The sequence below is a fragment of the Pteropus vampyrus genome, unplaced genomic scaffold, assembly GCF_000151845.1.
Source record: "Pteropus vampyrus isolate Shadow unplaced genomic scaffold, Pvam_2.0 Scaffold166, whole genome shotgun sequence".
Lineage (NCBI taxonomy): Eukaryota > Metazoa > Chordata > Mammalia > Chiroptera > Pteropodidae > Pteropus > Pteropus vampyrus.
This window is the reverse complement of record NW_011888947.1, coordinates 2,195,448-2,210,041: the sequence shown is the minus strand read 5'-3', so window position 1 is coordinate 2,210,041 and position 14,594 is coordinate 2,195,448. Positions and strand designations below refer to the sequence as shown.

The window sequence follows — 14,594 nt, the reverse complement described above, 5'->3', positions numbered from 1 at the left end:
GTAATATTCCGGCATGTGGGTAGACTGCATTTTGTTTATCCATTTATTCGTCAATGGACATTTGGGTGGTTTCATGTTTGGGCTGTTGTGAATAGTGTTGTGTGAGCATGACCAAGGTTTTGTGTGGATATGTGTTTTCAATTCTCTGGGCCTCCAAGTTTTTAACTCACTGCCTATCCCCACTTGATGGACTTCCTGTTGACCCTGGGGGACGCTGAGTGCAGTTATAGGGGAGCGGCTTTGGGTGTCTATCGTCATGGTCGAATGAACATTTCTCATGTCACCATGTGCCCGAGGCTGGCCCGGGCCCTTTCACAGAGGCCTCAGCAGCTGGGATGGGGCTTTTTCCATGCCCAGTATGCAGTGGGGAGACTGAGGCCCAGGTCCCCTCGTTTTTGGTTGCAACGTCAAGCTTCCTGGTGCTTGCTCTCCAGCCTCTGTGTCCGAATTAGAGGGCCTGAAGCTCAGAGGGCCACAGGGTGCTTAGGATGGTGCAGCGGAAATGGTGTAGCGATGGGCGCCTCTTCTCTGGTGTCTGTCTGCTGTGTTGCTGGCCCGCTCTGAGCACTGTGGAAATCTCTGTACTCTCACAGCACCCTAATGAAGTGGGCGTTGATGCTGTTCCATATGACAGATCACGAAACCGAGGCACAGAAAGGCCAAGTTACCCGCCATGGTCATTGGCCATAAGAATCAGGGCAGCCTGGTTTCAGAGTCTACTGCCTGAACCCAATGTTATGCTGCATAGGTAAGAGGCAGATGTTTAGATGGGGATGGAGGGAAATTGGGGTCCCCACGGGGTAAGGCAAGACTTGTTCTTCTAGAGCCTTCTGTATCTCAGCTTCTTACTGAAGCAAGTCTGTGACCTCCATAAGCCTCTGTCCCCACACCCCGCCTTGCCTGCTCATAGGTCCATGGGGAGACTTACTGCTGCCCCCTCTTATTCCTGAGCCTACCTTCTTGGGCTTTGCCACCCCTCGGAAACCCAGCAGCCCCCCCTCCAATCACCAGCTACCCCAAGAAGATCAGCGGCCCGTTGGCCTGTTCCTGCTCTGCATGCGGTATCCGATTGCCCTCCCAAGAGACAGAGCAGGGACCATTCACCAAGGGGTGTCATTTTCATAGCAGGTGCGGCAGCTAGTGGGGGCAGCCAAGCCTCCTCAGGAAGAGTGGGGGCCAGATTGGATGGCCGGCACCATCGGAGGTCTCAGGGTCCCCCAGTGTGATTTTTCTGTTTGACACCCCAGCACCCCCTCCCTGAGGTTTCAGCTTGAGGCCCAGAGCCCTCCCCGCCTCCCTCCGCTCCTGAAATAATAATCGCCCTGAGCAGCTGGGTTCCGCGCTGAGCCAGCGCTGGCGGGTCCCCCAGGGAGCAGCGTGCACAGAAACCACAGGTCTCTGTCACCACCCCCCGCTTCCCGGGACAGCGTGTTCTGCCTTCACTCAGATTTCAGTTTTATTTTTTAGTTTGCCCTTGCTCCCTCCCTGGGCCGTGTAGCCTCCTCCCTCCAGTTTTGGTGTTTGCCTTTACTATTCCACCGATTCCAGCCAGTCCTGACACCGGCTCTGCCTGACACAGCCAGACCTCCCTGAGGTTGGAGCCAGACTTCCCAGATTCGAGTCCAGGCTCTACTCCTGGCCAGCTGTGCAGCCTCAGCACATAGCTCAGCCGCTCTGTGCCTCAGTTTCCTTATCTGTAAAATGGAGATAAATGGCACCTCCTTTTTTGAAAGATGAGCAAAGATAAACCACGTTAAGTGCTTAGCGCCGTGCCTGGCTCGCGGTTGGTGGTTTTTGAACCGTGTGCATCAGGCTCGGTGAACCTGGCAGGGGGCGCAGAGGGCTGTGATGCAGGAGAGGGATTTTGAGGGGCGTGTAGTTTTCCAGATGGATGAGAAAGGTATAAAAGGACATCCCAGGTGAAAGGAACCCCGATCGAGAAATGGAAGTTAGTCTTCTGTAGATGGACTCCTCCTCCTTCCTAGTGGAGAATGAATCGAGTTGTTTTAGCTGAGCTAAAATCCTCCGTCCTTTACATGGGCCAGGGCTTGGATAATCAATCACTGTTTGCTGGGTGTGCTTGGTGCGGTCAGTTTCCAGGAGCTGAGATGAGCTGGTGCAGACAGGGCCTGGCAATCTCTTTTTCCCTGACACCACCAATTCCGCTGCTAGAGCAAGTCATGCATTGTATAGGACAAGCACTCTGGCACTTTGGGAGATGTGGTTAGAAGCCAGGAAGAAGTACAGTAAGGATGGCCCTGTGCCACACGTGTCCTTTTGCCTGACTTCTTATTCTCACAGCAGCTGGAATGAAGAGACGCTTCTGTTTTTACCCACATTTTACAGATGAGGAAACTGAGGCTCAGAGTCATTACTTGCAACCTCTTGAGGTGAACAGGTGGGAAGTGACAGAGCTGGAGTGTAACCCAGCCCTACTCCCCTGTTCACAGCCTCAGCCACCATACTTAGTGACCTCTACAGGACATGTTGGCGCTTTGGGTGATATCTGGAGACCCGGCCCCTTACTGTGCCCCTTGGAGGCCGGTGACCTGACCTGAGTCATCTCACCTCTGGATTTCACATCCTCACCTGTAAAACAGACAACCCTCCAGTTATCATGTTGGGGGCACAGATGGTTGCAAAAGACCTTTGTAAGCTAAGTACCCTCCTCCTGCTGGCTGTCGTCGTTACCTGGAGAAGAGCAGATGTATGAGATGTGAGTGGTCCAATGCCAGAACCCACCAGAATCTGCCAGAACATTCCAGAACCATCTATCAACTGCTTTTAATCCGGGGTGGTGCTTAGTCCTGCCAGGTGAGAGCACAAGAGTACACGCATGCGCCTTCTGGAGAAGAGGACAGACTCTGAGCTGGGCCTGGCACGGTAAGGAGTGGGTGCATGTCCAGAAACGCTGGTGCCCAGCTCAGAGAGGAGGAACCAGGGCCAGGCAGCCTGGGTTCAAATCCCCACCCCAGCACTTACCTCATGTGTGACCTTGAGTGAGTCACTCAAGCATTCTGTGCCTTAGTTTCCCCCCTATAAAATGTGGATAAGAATGGTTTTTACCTGTGGGGTTGATATGAAAACAGTGCACTACATGGATGGCAAGCATCTTTTCAAGGTCAGACTGTTTTAAATGCTGTATAGTGGTGGCTGTTGTTACTGCCTAGGTGGGTAATAGGAGAGCAAAAATTGGAGTGTGCATGTGGAGGGGAGTGTCTGGAGTTAACCCCCCTTTCTGAGACCTTTAACCCTTGCTCTGTGCCTCAGTTTCCCCATCTGTACATTGGCTGTGAGGGCTAGAAACTGGTTGTGAGGGCTAGAAGAACCCTTTTGGTGCCTGCGGGTCCATTCCAGGCCTGGCGCCCAGTAGGTGCCCCGTGAACAGTACTTTCTGTGCCCTTTCTCTTCCACCAGCCACTGCCCAAGCCCGGGCTGCTGTCCCCACCCACTTGGCAGGCCCTGTGGGATCGAGTGTCCCAGAGGCGGTGGGCTGAGACCAGTGAGCCTCACAGCTGCACACCTGAGAACCTGCTGGCAAAGTGTTTGCTTAATTAATTGACTTTGTGAGTGGGAGTCTGTCCCTGCGTAAATCTACCAGCAGGCTCTGGTGCTCGCCGCCGGATGCAGCAATTGCAAGACTAGACTTTAAATAAGGGTGCGGTTATTGTTTGAATAATTGAAGAACATCGGGGAGACAGCAGGCCTTGGTACAGCGTCCTCCCCTTCTGTGGCCAGCTGGCTTCCGGGCCCATCCCTGTGGGCACAGACTCTCTGCTTCTGGCAGCCCCTTGGCCCACGGATGGGGGAGGCTTTCAGACCTGTGTGCTGGTTGAAACCCCCCAGTAATCTTTAGGAGAGGGGTAGACGGAGTGCCCCAAATTTCAGATTGGGAAACCGAGGCTGGGGCAGTTCAGAGGCAGACCATGGGCCTGGAATCCGGCCATCTGGGCTTGGTGAAGCTGGTTCCGTTTTCTTTCCTGTGAGGAGAAGAGGTGGTCCCACTTCCGAAGACCCTCAGGGATTGTGATGTTTCACCTACAGAGGCCTGTGGATCTGCAGTAGGTACGGTTTCATGGGGCACGGGAGACCCTTCTGTGTCCTATGGGAACATAACCTTGAGTGAAACCCAACTGTAGTGTCCCCATTCCTCTGATCTTACTGACCCCGCAGTGAGAGTGGCCGTCCGGGGCCCGGGCCCGTGCACCTCTCCAGCTTTTGTTTATTCTCTTCGAACAAGGGAGCAGGTGCCGGGCTCAGAAATCTGGGAGGATTTGGGATGGGGTGCCGCATTTTCATTTCCGCTGGTGATGACAGCTTCCTTCTGGTTGTAAATTGTTTTTTTTAAAAAGTTAGTTGACATAAATTATCCCTCCAGAAACAAAAACAACTGGTTGATTGGAAGGAGTACTAAGTAAATAATATGGGAGTGCAGATATGGTAAAAATCACAAAGTGGCCCTCAAGCGACAGAAGCCGGGGAACGGCTATAATTCAGATGACAACGGCTGACATGGCTGCTGGCGGGGACCAGGCCTGTTGGAGATGGCTTCGTGCACGTCATTCACCTTCCTCATAGCCCTCGGAGGGGGCTGCTACTTCCTCCAGGTTTACAGATGGGGAGATGGAGACACGGAGAGGCTAATAACCTCCCCACTGTCACACAGCAGAGCTGGGACTTGGACCCAGGCAGCCCGGAACCCCCAACCCCTTCTTTTCTCTGTAGCCAGCTCTTCTGCTGTCCGTTGTCTCTCTGGGCAGCCCTTCCAGCTCATGGTCTTTGCTCTGCCATGACAGCATGATGGAGGTGCCATCTACCTGGTGCCTGCCCCTGGGGTCTAGGGTACCCACAGCCGCCCTGGGCACAGCTGCACCTGAGTTGAGCCTGAGGCATCTACCTGTTTAGTCCGCATTCAGCTTTGATTCCTCAGCACCTGTCCTTGGCCTTGGGCCAGGTCACCCAGTGTCCAGATGGTATGGTAGGGCTACTTTTGCCGCCACCGACAAAGCAGGATTCATAGCTGTCGGAAAACTATCGGGAACATTCCGGGTAGAATTCATGCCACCACACTTCCCCAGACAAGTGGAGAGACAGCCTGAGCCCAGAGACAGGCACTTCAAGGCCACTCGCTCAAGGTTTCCTGTGCCCTGAAGGCATCCGTTCCAGCCCCTGCTTCTTCCCAGATCGTAGCAGAGGCCCAGAGCGGGAAGGCAGTTTGCCTGCAGTCACACAGCAGGGTGCAGCCAAGTCCCAGATCCAGCCTCTGCACAGCCAGTTCTCCAATCAGGAGGAAGCAGGATTCTGTCCTCTCTTTCCCCGTGCTTTCACCCCTGCCTGCCTTTCATTTTTCGGAGCAGGGAAGGAGGGAGTGGGGCGCAGCCCTGCGGAGTGCCATGCCTGCCTGCTGTCCCTGGGAGGGCATCCTTCATCCTGCAGCCCCGTACCAGCAGCACCGCATTAAGGACAGATGGATTACAGCTAATGAGCCTGCTTGCACCATTAACACTCGAGAGCCTTCCCGGGATTAAAGCCCCACGCAGCCCGCCGGGCCGGCTTGTCACTCTCGAGGTGGCGCCGAGGCGGCTGGCTGTGCATCAGTGCGCCTAATTGTTCCTGTAATTGGGAGCCTGATGCCATCCTCCCTGGGGATGGCAGGCTGGCAGGAGCTGCCCTCCATGCCTTACCCCTGCCCTGCTTCTCCTGCCCACCTGACCCCTGCCCAGCCCATCCCAGGGCCCAGGGGTCCTAGGAGCTTCTGCTTGCGTCTCCTCCTGCCCCTCAAACACCTGTCGGAAAGGAGAACAGCCCCTTTGCCCAGCACCCACCGTGGGCCTGGACCGGGAGAGGGGTGGACTGTCTCACCTTGACAGAGCCCTTGTTCTCATGCTGAAGCCCACTAGGCAGGTGTCGTGGCCCCATTTTACAGATGGGGAAATAACAGAGCAGTGGGCGGTTGGGGGCGGGGGGCGCTGCCTGAGTTTGAGCGGCACCCTGCCTGGGTTTACCGACACCTGGACCCACGGTGCAGCCTCCCTCTCTTACACGCGCTCCCCCTTTCTCTCATTTTCACACACGTGTCCTCGCATACTCACAATACGAAAACTCTTCATAATACACAGGGCTTTTACACACCCATGCACACTGGCACATTCTCACACTCATGCATTCACCGTCACTCTCACACGTGCTCACACGTTCGCTCACACTCACCCGTACTGTCTTACACACATGCATCCTCATACATGCACCTTACACACACCCACTCATACTCATGCTCACTCATATCGCTACTCTCACATTCACACACTCAGCCAACACACACATTTTCACAGTTCACACCTACACTGTCTCACACGTGTATACTCGGAAACATGTACGTACACGTACTCCCACATGCTCATGCGTGCCCTCACCCGCACGAGTCTGCTCTCTCGCCTCACACACACTCATGCACGAGAGTCCTGGGAAGCCCCCCAAGGGCAAAATCCACCCCCCATTTGCCTCAGTGTCCGTGTTGTGCAGTCACAGTTGCCCTCGAATGCTGGTGGCTCAATTCAGGAGGATGACATTTCTCCCGTCGTAGAATCTCACAATTCCGAACTGACCTGTCTTCCCTCTGTGAGAAACCTTCTGTGGCTCCCTGTGGCCAGCTGGCATTGGTGTGGAGCGCCTCCTCGGTATTTTCAGGGCGCTCCTCACCCACCTATTCAGCCTCATCTTCCCCTCCTGCCCCCATACTCGAACCCCTCTCTGGAGCCCCTCCTGGAGCCCCTCCTGGACCTGTCTCTACACTATACAGGGCCCAACTGTCCCCTCCACCAGGAGCACTATGTCTCCCGTGTCCAAGTGATGCCCTCTCTCCATACCACCTCCTTCGGGAGCCCCTTCTTCACCACCCCTTCTAACTGGGGGTGCATCCTAGGTTCCCTACTTGAGAGGGAGCTCTCGTGCTCCCCTCCCTGCCATCTTTGCTCCTGGCTACCCAGTGAGCATTTGTTGGAGTGAGTTTAGATGTTGCTAGATGCAGGCTGCACAGAATTAAAGCTAAACTAGAATTTTTTACCAGTTTCTCACATGGTTGCTTTGTGCTTAGTCTACCTCGATGGAGAGGCAAAGACCTCAGTTTCACTTAGCGTAGGTGCCCCAGGGACCCAAGGCTGTCCGCCTGGTGCTGAACATGCCCCCAGGGGATTCCGACTCAGGGATCCGTGAACTTCCCCTGGAGGAACAGGGTCACAAACCCCAGAAGGTTCTAGCTGCTGCCCGGCCCCAGAGGACAGGCCCACCGTCCACTTGGGAAGGGACAGAAATCAGAGAGAGCATTGCAAGTTGTCACATCCTACTTGAACTTGGCCGTTAAGAGTTCATTCGCATCGCCACCTCCACCACCCCGGGAAGGTTCTGTGTTAACTCAGATGTAATTTTCAACCCAGGAAGGCTGAGTTTACCTTGCCTGCTAAGCTTTCCCTTCCTGCTGTTTCCTGGAGAGCTGAGGCCCACATGGATGCAGATACATTTTTTAAGTACTGTCTCTGCAGGCTTGAGTTCTGGGGACTGTCAAATTTGTCCCAGCTGTGGCGGGTCGCGTCTGAGATGCCTGACAGTCCTTGTGTTGTCTGTATTTGTAGCCTGGACAAGTTGATTTAATAAACACTGAGGGCTCGCTGGGAGCCAAGAAAACAGAAACTCATTTAAATTTCACGGCAACCACATTATGCCTTCCATCCTTATGCCTGTGTGACAGACCGGAAACTGAGGCACAGAGCAGCTAGGCGATTTGCCCAGGTCACAGCTAGGAATGGCAGGCCAGGATGTGAACACAGGCGGTCTGGCCCCAAGTCTTCGTGAGAACCCCTAGCCATGTGGCCTTGAATAGAACAGCAACAGGGGCTGGGCCCTCAGACACCAGGGCCATGTCCTTCGGAGAGGAGGCAGGTGTGACATGATAAGGAATATATATTTGATCTCTGCTGCTGGTTCCTGACACAAAACTCTTAAAACCCTTGTAATTTCCTGGGTGATACGCATACCCTCGTTCTAATGAGGCGACTCTGGGCGGGCTCCTAGATGGCTTCAGGATGGGTGCCTATCGCCAGAAAGACCCAGCCATGATTAGAAGCTCAGAACTTTCGGCCCCACATTCGGCCCCAGTACTCCCGAGTGAGGAGACTGAGACAGTGATCGACTGTGCCTACGCCGTGAATTCCTCGATAAAGATCCCTAAACTGTGGACACCTGAGAGCGTCCGGGTTGGCTCACGTGTGAAGGTGAAGTGCGAGGAAGATGGGACATCTAGAGCGGGTCGGGAAGCTCAGCGCCCCCATACCTCACCCTTGGCATCTCTTCCATATGGCTGTTCCTGAATCGTAGTCTTTATAATATGCCAGTAAATCTGAGCGAAGTGTTTCCTGAGTTCTGTGAGCCTTTCTAGCAGATTATTGAACCTGCAGAGGGGATTATGGGAACCCCTGATTTATAGCTGGTTGGCCAGAAGTACAGAGACTTGGGATTGGCATCTGAAGCGGGGCAGTCTCTTGGGACTGAGCCCTTGACCTGTGGGGTCTAGGCCAGCTCCAGGCAGTTAGTGTCAGAGATTCCAGGTGAGCTGGTTGTTATAGAAACCCCCACACAAGTGGTGTCAGAAGTGTAGTGAGGAGAGAAACAAGTTGCCTTAGGCGTCAGGAAGAATCCCAAGGCTGTGGTTTCTGGCTTCACAAAGGGCTGCTCAGGCCATGGTGACTCATTCGCTGATGTCCCTCTGTATCACACAGCACTCCTTAGGGCTGTCTGAGCAGCGTCAGCAGCAATGAGGGGTCAAGAGACAGCAGCAGCCCTGGCCATAGAGACTTTTAGCAAGAGCAGGCAAGGGGAGCCTGGGAGAATGGCCTTAAATCATTCAGGGAGCCAGTACCCAGCTTCACAGTGACCTTGCAGGTGGCTACCCTGCCATCTGCAGCCAGGAAAGAGGCAGTAGAAGAACAGAGAAATTGAGTGGGCTTCTGCAGGGGCTTCTGCCCTCCCGGAGGACACAGGCCCCACCCACCTCATTGCCTTAATCATCTTTCCAGCTATTGTTTCCAAAATATCCTCGTCCTCTTGCAACCTTTTCCCCACTTAATTCAGCTTGTCTGTTCCCCTCCAGTTATTAAGCCCCTACTGTGTGCTTACATGAGTGTTCAGAGTATGGAGGGAGGAAAAAAACCTGACCCCTGGTCTCTGTCACTCATTTCTTCATGCAGCTGACAGCTATCATGTTTTACAGGGCTCTGGGCACATGTTAAAGCTTTATAGTGAGAGAGAATTCTGGCTTATTTTGACAGCACATCCAGAATACCTGCTCCCTGCCAGTATTAGACTGACTAGTTTGGTTACAAAATGCTCACAGCCAAATAAGGAAGGCCGGATGAATAAGGGACTCAAGTTCATGGTGGAAAATGCCACAAGAGCTGGAAACACAAGATGATGTAGGACCAGGCTTCCTTTAGGCCATGAAGCTAGAGTGGGGTTTTGAAGAGTGCCTAGACGTTGCTGAGGTAGAGAACAGAGGACGGAGCGTTTGAGACTGTGGAGGAGGGCCTTGCAGGGCCTCTGGGAGAAGTTGGAGTGGACCGGAGAATTAGGCAAGGGCAAGAATTAGGCAAGAGTGGGGAGAGGTGGTGGGCAACCTCTCAGAGCTGAGACGGGGGCTGTACCCTGGGGAATGTATACTGTTTGGTCAGTGATGGTGGAAAGGTCAGTCAAGAGAAGACTCCTGACTCAGAAAGCCCCCCAGGGGTCAAATTTGGTGTAAAAGGAAATCAACAGTCCTGTATACTTTTTTTTTTTTAAATAATTAGGTTGGGTGTTTTTTTTTTTTTTTTGCAATAATTGTTTTACCCGTGAAAATGAAAAATGAGCCTAGAGTGGCCATCCAGTAGAATTTTCTGCAATGGTGAAAAGTGTTCTATATCTGTACCATCCCATGTGGTAGCCACCAGCTACACGTGGCTTGTGCGACTGAGGAATGCAATTTTAAATTTTATTTAATTTTAATTAGTTTAACTTTGAATTTAAATCACCTCCTGTGGCTAGCGGCTACCGTACCAGGCAGCACAGCTCTGGAATGGAAACGAAACTCCCTCCCTGCCCCGTGCTGCTCCTCCCCTGTCTAGGGGTTTTGAGCAGGACTGAGGATCGTGCTGAACAAGAAACCCTGCCCTGAGGATGCCTGAGGTCCTTTTCCCCTACTCGCCTCGCTTGTCTGCAGGCTCTGTGGGCCTAACCCAGCCACGGGAGGGGCCTGCCAGGGAGCCGGGTGGCTCATAGCTGGAGCGCCCATCCTACTTCTGCAGGTGCTCGGAACAGGCCGCAGAAGCCCCTGGGAAGAGACAGGGGTGACAGATCACTTCTCCAAGGAGCAGAGACTGTGCAGCCCATGGACCCAGGCCTGAGCCCAGCGCCCTGCCACAAGTCTTGCCTTTCTGGTTCAGTTCCTGAATGATCCACGCCTCCTTTAGAAGAAGATGGGCCCTTCACAGGTGGCTCAGACGCCATCTGTACTAGGGTGAATAAATTCTCCCCAAAATTCACAACTACCCAGAATCTTAGAATGTGATCTTATTTGGAAATAAGGTCTTTGAAGATGTAATCAAGTTAAGATAAGGTCATGCTGGAGTAGGGTGGGCCCTACATCCAATGATTGGGGTTCTTGTAAGAAGAAGAGAGACAGCCAGACAAGGGGAGAATTCATGTTAAGATGGAGGCAGAGATTAGAATGATGCGGCCACAGCCAAGGAATGCTTGGAGCCACCAGGAGCTGGAAGAGGCAGGAAGGATCCTTCCCCAGAGCCTCCAGAGGGAGCACAGCCCTGCTGACAGACACCTCGATTTCAGACTTTTGGCTTCCTGAATACGAAAGAATGAATTTCTATTGTTTGAAGCCCCTGGTCTGTGGCCCCAGACAGCATACAGAGGGCGTGGTGGCACTGACCTGTCCTTGGCCTGCTGGATGTTGCCTGATGTCCCCTGTGCTGGGCATCGGGCTGTGCCCCTAGCTCTGTCCTGAGCGCTCCCATGGGCTGGGGCTTCCAGGAGCACCCCGCATTTTTTGTGTTGGCTGGATAAGACCACGGCGTCCTGGAAATCGCGGCAGCCATTAGGTGTTGACTTAGGGTTGCAAGGCTCTGATGGAAGAACTGGATGGCCTGGGACCCAGGAGACCCGGAGTCTCCTCCACCTGTGACTAGTCTGTTTGAGACTCCGTTTACCAACTCACATCCCTTTGCCTCAGTTTCCTCATCTGAGAAAAGTGGCCACAGGGTATGGCAGATAAGGTCTGCAGAAGCATCCATTCTAGCACCGTCCTTAGAGGCCAAGATTTTGAGCTTGACCTTTCAGGCTCAGGACTAGTCCCCTGAGGTGTCCAGAGGCGGGCATAATGGACAAGAGGCTGTCGCCATGGAGATGCCAGTCTGCGCCCAGGCATGCCTACCTCACCTACCAGCCCTTGTTGCCATCTCAAGGGTGCCAGGCCAGCCTGGCTACCACAGAGGGGCCCCCTGAGTGGAGGTGAACACATGACCAGCAGATGTTGTGGCTGCCGCCCCGACTTTGGGTGGGAGCGTATTGCTGACACCCCAGCTCTAGCTCAGAGCACTGTATCCATCAATATAAGAGGAGGCTCTGTGCAGTAATAGCGTGGGGCCTGCCGGGCAATTGATTTAAATCATTTTATAGAGAACCTATGTAAAATAAAAAGCCTTTAATCACATTTGTATCCATTTCCAGGCTCAGTAAATCAATTTGAATTGAGCTGGGTGCCACGGTTACAGCTGATTAGCGTGTGTATATATGGTCAAATTAATGCTGGCCAAGTCTGCTGGATGGGGCACAGCCATTAGCTCCTGCCTGAGCCTGCCCATGCTCTCGTGGGGTGTGGTGGCCACACACTGGACCCCAACCACAGGGCAGGCTTCTTTCCTCCTCCTTCCAGCCGCCTGGATACCCCCAGCCCTGCTCCAGGTGCTCCCTGTGGGTGCCAGGAGGAGGGGGTGCAGCTGGGTTCCACATGCCCCCATCATCCCAGGGGCAGAATTCGTGCAGCTGGAAAGAGCTTTTTTAGCCACTTCTGCTGCAGCTCCCCCGCCCCCTCCCTGCTGGCAGCCTTGGGTGGACTGCCCTGGCTGTGTACACATGGACAGTGGGTGTCGATTGAGGCCTCCTCTCTGTGAGACCCTGGGGCCAGGAGAAGGGACCCAGGATCCATTTTCTCCTTATCCACTATTCCTGAAGAACTGAGGACCCCCGGAAGCATGCAGATAGCAATCTGTGCCTTCAGGGACAGACAATAAACCAGTATAGCAACAGAAGAGGTGGGGTGTTGGCAGATGCAGGTGCTCTGGGGAGAAGTAGGGTGGGGCTGGGTTGCAATTTTGGAAGAGAGTTGGTTGGGGAGGTGGCATTTGATCGACAGTTTGCAGGAGGCCAGGGAGTGAGCCCAGAAGCAGCTGTCTGTGGGAGGATGCTCGGGCAGAGGGAATGGCGGGAGCAGAGGCTGGAAGGGGAGGGGGCCAATGTGGCAACGCGGAGCAGGCGAGGGCACAGGCTGGGCCGGGTCGCAGACGTGGTGAGGAGCTAGACGGGTGTCCATGAAAGGTTTGAGCAGGGCCAGTCATGACCCCTCTGAGTGTCGTATGAAGGAAGGAAGCAGGGGGACCTAGTGAGAGAGTTGAGAAAAAGACAGCGTGGGATCTCCTCCTCTAGGACTGTGTCCGGGCCAGAGAATCCGAGGGTGCAGGAGGCACATCGGACCTGGCTGCACGCAGCCCAGACAGTGTCTGTCACTTGGGGGATGTAGCCCCTGACTGTGTCTGACAGCTCAGTGGTGCTGTGGTTTGTGGCCCATGTGGACAAGAGGTGCCATCTGTCACCCTGCCCACGTCCCCACCTGAGTCTCGGGGACTGTTTGCTGAACACCACTGAGGTACTGGGGAGCTGAGCCCGGGCAGACAGTCAGGCCTGCAGAACTAGCTACCACTGGCCACTCAGCACCACGCCTACCCCTCAGAGGCCACTGGGGCCAGATGGGCATAGGGACTCCAGGACCCTGATGGCAAGTATGTGTGATCCGTAATTAAACTCAGCCTGACTCTTCAACAACCTTGTGGCTCCCTGGGAGCCGCCCAGACAGGCCTGGGGCTGGGGGGTTCCCCTCGACCCTGTCTCCAGCACCTCACGCACTGAACCTAGTAGGTTCCTCCCATTCACGTCCTGCCTCTCAGAGCCGTCCTCCCCCTACCTTACCTCGCTGAGCTCTCCCAGGAAGTCCCTCAACGGGGACAGCGTCAGTAATGCGCACATGGTGCTTAGGAAGTGCCATCCCTGTTCCTAGGGCCTCACCTCTGTTAACTCATATAACATTCACAACAACTGCACAAGGCAGGCACTTTGATATCCCTATTTTATAGACGGGGCCGAGAAAGGTTTAGCAACTTGCCTGAGGTTGCACAGTTCAGAAGTGTCAGAGCTGGATTCGAACCCAGGTAATTTCCTGATGTCAGACCCTTAACTCTCTGCCAGGCCATCTCACAGAGGGAGAGCTCATTCAGGCATTTTCCTGTCTGGAGGACTCTGTCCCTGAAGAATTATGACCCGTGACCTCACAGTACCTTTCCAGAGGTTGCCTAGCTTGGTGCTGGGCCCAGATCATGCACGTTCATCCTATAAGTGTTTGTTGAACACCTGCCATGTGTTAGGCTATGTGCATGGAGCTGGGGACAAAGCAAGGTTCGAGGTAGATGCACCTATCCTGGAAGAGCTTATGTGCTTATGTTGTCTGTATGTCTGTGTGTGTGTGTGTGTGTGTGTGTGTGCGCGCGTGTGTGACAATAAACACTGATAAGAGGTTCTTGATCCAGTAGTGATATGCATTAAGAAGAAAAATATAGCTGGGGCGAGAGATAGGGCCTAATGGCGGTGGGCTGGGCAGGGGAGGCCTGTGTGGAAGTGGCTTTGAGCAGAGGCCTGAAACAAGTGAGCCTGTGATATGTGGGAGAGTGCTCCGCTGAGCTGTGGCAGCATGCGAAAAAGCCCTGAGGCAGGCCCCAACCTGAGCACATTCCCAGCAAACCGGGTTTGAGGTTTTAGACTCTGCTGGGTTTATATGGCTGCCATAGCGAATTACCCCAAACTGTGTGTCTTAGAACAGCACCAGTGCACTCTCTGTGTTCTGGTGGCCATTGGTGATCCTTGGTGTTTCTTGGCTTGCATCGCTCCAATCTCTGCTTCTGTCACGTGGCTGTCTTCTTTTAAGGACACCAGGCATATTGGATTAAGGGCCTACCATAATCCAGCGTGACCATATCTTAACTGATTACATCTGCAAAGACCATATTTCCAAATCAAATCACATTCTGAGGTTCTGGGTGGACATAAATTTGCGGGGACGGGGGGCACTCTTTACCCCACTACAGACTCAGATTGCTGGAAGGGGCTTTAGGGCTCACCAAGCAAGACCCTCTCATCCGATGATTAGGAAACAGCCCTGGTGGGTGAGGGGCCTCAGTGGCATCCTCACACAGGAGGATGTGGCAGGCCCAGCCCCCGCCCCCGCCCTC

General features: G+C 54.0%; 1 protein-coding gene across 1 annotated transcript in view; it reads left to right on the top strand.

Annotated features, from left to right (window-relative positions):
• Window positions 1–14,594, top strand: part of GSE1 (Gse1 coiled-coil protein) — a 432,056-nt gene that overhangs the window by 251,919 nt on the left and 165,543 nt on the right. The gene's annotated exons all lie outside the window — the stretch shown is intronic.